The sequence below is a fragment of the Solanum stenotomum genome, unplaced genomic scaffold (assembly GCF_019186545.1).
Source record: "Solanum stenotomum isolate F172 unplaced genomic scaffold, ASM1918654v1 scaffold5017, whole genome shotgun sequence".
Lineage (NCBI taxonomy): Eukaryota > Viridiplantae > Streptophyta > Magnoliopsida > Solanales > Solanaceae > Solanum > Solanum stenotomum.
In genome coordinates this window covers 32634-37707 of record NW_026035518.1, presented here as the reverse complement: position 1 = coordinate 37707, position 5074 = coordinate 32634, and the positions used below count along the sequence as shown (strand labels likewise).

General features: G+C 30.1%; 1 pseudogene; it reads left to right on the top strand.

Annotated features, from left to right (window-relative positions):
- The first annotated feature begins 3170 nt into the window (after positions 1-3170).
- Positions 3171-5074, top strand: LOC125852762 (uncharacterized; annotated as a pseudogene).

Genomic DNA, 5074 nt, shown 5'->3' with positions numbered 1-5074 from the left:
GATGAATCTCAAAAGTTATGAAAGATCTTCTTTCCATCCGTACATATAACTTTTCGCAGAATTCTATATTTATTTCTGAAATTGAGTATAAAATTTTGTTTACTCAGTTTAAATGGAGTATCCATTTCCCCCCTTTCCCGTTGGGATTAAAAATTCTATATTTTACGTATTCATATGATTGAGTCCTGGTCCGAAATGATGTAAAAAGAACACTAATCTATAATTTATTTAGCACTATTTTCTAAAAAAAAAAAATGAAAAATCCTTTGAATAGATATATAGAATTCCTTCTAGAAAAATCTTGGAAGAATAGTACTCCACGTAGGGATGGAATTTGCAACTTGTAAAGTTGATAATATCATCAAAAAGACTTTATTAAATTTATCACGTGATTATAAATAGTGCATGTAGCTAATAAAGTTCAAAGAACAAAAAGGAAAAAAAAAGAAAAGAAAAAGAAAACATATTCTTGGCTCAAATTCAATTCAAATTCAAAGTTCTCATCATGTCACCATCCTTAGCGTTAATTATTTAATACTTCCTTCGTCTTAAAATATTTATTTTTACATTTTCTAAAAAACATTTATAAAAAAAGTTATTTTACATATATATGTCTTAAGATATGATCTTTCTTCATTAAATATTTATGAGAAATTAAAATTTCTTAATAAATTACAATATGAATCGAAGAAAATAATCTTTTTAGATTTAAAAAAAATGAAATTCTCTTATAAGAAATTATAAAACAAAAATAATATAAAATTGTAAATGACCTGAATGCCTAATTCTCTTTAATTACACTATTTAGGTGTCATAACTGAAATATTTATATTAAAGACAATTGCTATTAAAATTTTAAATGATAAATATTTTTAATAAAGGCGATGAGTATTGTGAGATGGATGAACTATAAATAAAACAAAAAATGGGCAATTCAGATACAGTACTATTTCTTTATGGAGGTTAACATATATTAAAAATATAATCGATTCGAAAAAGGGGTTAACTGAACTTGGCCACATTTTTTTGGACACCAAAGAACTTTATACTAACACACTAATAAGGACTTTATTTTAGTTATACTAAGTATAATTGTTGTTGACTAACTAATATTTCTCCCTTATCATTTGAAGCATGCGTTGTAATATTGTATAATAACTATATAGTAAGTGTGACAGCATGATATTGGAATATAAAATATTTATATCTTGGTGGTGAAGAGCAGAATACGTACGTAGAACATTAAAAATGATTTTTAATGACAATTAATTAATGATAATAGTTTAATTATCATAAAGATGATTTTTTAACGGCAATTAACACTCTTTGTAAATGTTCTTGTAGCATATAGTGACATTGGATCCAATGAAAATTAACTAATGTTGGTTAAATCTTTAACATTCTTTATTAATATGTATATTTATTGTCGTTAAAAATTGTTTTTGTTATAGTGATGTACTGATGATTATTTTTTTTTGTTATTGTTGTGATTTTCAATTGTATTTCTTGTTTAAAAATTAGTTCAAATCTTCATGAAAACGACTTTCAATTTTATTAATAACATCCTTGGATTATTTTCAATAACTAGGTCACCTTTCTAATGTGATTTTCACCATGTAAATCTTGTAAAAATTGTACTCTAACTATGATTTGACTCCAAATACGATAATAAATCGAGTTTGTCAACTAATAATAAGGGAAGTAACTTAGTTTTTAAATTATACTATACAATATTACAATGGATCAATTCGGTAAGGGCTGAAAAAACGACTCATTTTAATTATAAGCTTGAATCAAGTGATATAGAGTATAAAACTCTAATTTAAGTGCTTTGTTTTTTATGAAATTTATGACTAATTTGTTAATGATTTTGAAATTTTTGGTAAAGTATTTTGAAGAAGCTTAAACCTGATTTTTTCGAGCTTATAATACTCTATACAATATTTTGAATGTTATCTTGGGGAATATATATATGTTACTACTATTTAAATTATGTCCCGTTAGTTTGCAAAGTATTCATTCAGTTTACTTTTAAAAAGAAAGTTAGTTCACTTTTATTGTAGGAACAAAATTTAAAAAGTGTGGAGGTCAAAAATATAGAGGTCGAGGACTAGAATAGAAGTCTAGTCGGTAGCTGAGTGTTGTAACACTAATTGTGTGGGAGAGACAGAGGGCTAGTCTCCTCTTCTCCTTGATAGTCTGTACTTATTCTTTATTTTTACGACTTGCTTCATTTGCTTTAGTTATCTTGTTAATTGTTGTCATTATTTTTCTTTAATCTTGCTTAGATTTGTATACTTCTTTTAAATTGAGGATCTATCAAAAACAACATATTTACTCCATAAAAATAAGAATAAAATCTACATATATTTTAGCCTCGTCGAACTTCACTTATAGAATTACACCAACTATATTATTATAGTTATCGTTGTAATCTTAAAAAAAGGTCATGCCATGCAAATAATCCCCTTATAAGTTACTCCAATGGAGACAAATGTGTATGCTTCTTCATGTTACCAAATATTTAAGTTTCGACTATTAACAGTACTTAGGTCCATTATTTGGGCCGTTATTAGACCTTATTTGGGCTTAATATATGGAGACAAATGTGTATGCTTCTTCATGTTACCAAATGAAAAAAATGTTTCTTTTTATTTATATGATTTTCTCTTTATTATGATTATATATAAACTTTTTTAAAAAAATTTGCTCCAAAAGGAATATTGTCACATTTCTAGGAATATTAAACCTAGTAAAACAAAATCTTATTGTTTCATTAAAAATTTCCACTAATCACTCTTAAATCAGTTTGAGAAATAATCCAAAAACCTAAAAAAATACAAGTCGGTTAAAAATTAATTCTTGGCCACCAAGTTAAATTATTTTTTTTATATACATACACATTCCTCAATAACAAAAAATTCAAAATTATCAAATTTATCTGGAAACTCACTCTAACAAAAATAACTTTTAGCGGCAATTATTCAAAATTATCAAATTTATCTGGAAACTCACTCTAACAAAAACAGCTTTTGCCGTCAATTAATTGCCGCTGATCGGTAAAATGGCTCCTCCACCTGCATTTCTTGGTCCACCAGAAATTCAACTAATTTCCACCACTATCACCACCACCCCACCCCCACCCCCACCCCAACCCCCAAGAACCAGAAATGGTAAAATTCCCTCCAATGGGTTTTACAGAAAATGGCTCTGCAACTTTGTTATCTTTTGGTAATCCCTGTTTAGATTTCTTTTTCCACATTGTTCCAGACACCCCACATCAAGATTTGCTAAAAAGATTACAACTTTCTTGGAATTTCAATGATTTAGCAACTCTTAAGCTTATTTGTAACTTAAGGGGTGTTAGAGGAACTGGAAAATCAATGAAAGAAGGGTTTTACACTTGTGCTTTATGGCTTCATTTTCACCACCCTAAAACCCTTGCTTGTAATCTTAAAGTGTAATGACCCTAAAGGTCATTTTTGGAATTTTTCATAAAATGACCGTTTTACCCNNCACATTGTTCCAGACACCCCACATCAAGATTTGCTAAAAAGATTACAACTTTCTTGGAATTTCAATGATTTAGCAACTCTTAAGCTTATTTGTAACTTAAGGGGTGTTAGAGGAACTGGAAAATCAATGAAAGAAGGGTTTTACACTTGTGCTTTATGGCTTCATTTTCACCGCCCTAAAACCCTTGCTTGTAATCTTAAACCCATTCTTGATTTTGGGTATTTTAAGGATGTTTTAGAGATTTTGTATAGATTGATTGAAGGTCCTACTGTTAGAGAAAATGAAAAAACAGAGTGGAAGGAAAAGAAAGAAAATGGTTTTTTTTCTGCGAAAAAAATTTCTTATGTGTGTAAAGTTAAGGCTAAAAAGATTCGTGTAGAGAAGAATGTTGATAAAGCAAAGAAATTGTTGAGTAGATATGATGAAGATTGTAATTTTAGGTTTTTGTATGATAAAGTTTGTGTTTTTTTTGCTGATGCATTGAGGGATGATATGGCATTGTATAATGAAGGGAAGATTTATGATCTTAGCCTCGCGGCGAAGTGGTGTCCTTCTCTTGATTCGTGTTATAATAAGTCGTTGTTAATGTGTGAGTATGAAGATCTTGAAGACGCGCATTATGCTTATCGTGTAAGAGATTGATTGAGGAAAGAAGTTCTTGTGCCATTGCATAAGGCATTGGGTGTATATTTGTGCCAAAAAATGGGAAGAACTTCCTTATAAACGCGTCCCTTCAGTGGCGATGAAAGTGTATAAGAAACTGTTTTACAAGCATGATAAAGAACGATTCGAGCAGTATCTTGATGATGTGAAAGAAGGGAAAACAACTATAGCTGCTGGTGCATTACTTCCACACGAGATAATTGCATCGTTGAATGATTCCACGGGGGCTGAAGTTGCTGAACTTCAATGGGAAAGAATGGTGAATGACTTAGCTAAAAAAGGGAAGTTAACGAATTGTATGGCGATATGTGATGTATCAGGAAGTATGAATGGGACACCAATGGAGGTGTCTGTAGCTTTGGGGCTACTCATTTCTCAACTTAGTGAAGAACCTTGGAAAGGGAATCTAATTACATTTAGTAACACTCCGGAGTTTCATGTTGTAAAAGGGGAAATTTTGATAGAAAAGACTCAATTTATTACGCGAATGGAATGGGGTTGTAATACGGATTTTCAAAAAGTTTTTGATAAGATTCTTGAAGTTACTATGAAGGGGAGTTTGAGTGAGGAACAAATGATAAAGAGGTTGTTTGTGTTTAGTGACATGGAGTTTGATGTTGCTTCAACAAGGCCATGGGAGACAGATTATAATGTGATTTAAAGGAAGTTTAAGGAAAATGGTTATAACAATGTACCTAAAATTGTGTTTTGTAATTTGAGGGTTTCTAAGGCAACACCAGTACCTAGTAATGAAAAAGGGGTGGCACTTGTGAGTGGATTTTCTAAGAATCTTGTGAGTTTGTTTTTGGAGGAAGGTGGGATTTTGAGTCCAGAAAGTGTTATGATGCAAGCTATTTCTGGTGAAGAGTATGAAAAACTTCTTGTGTTTGATTGA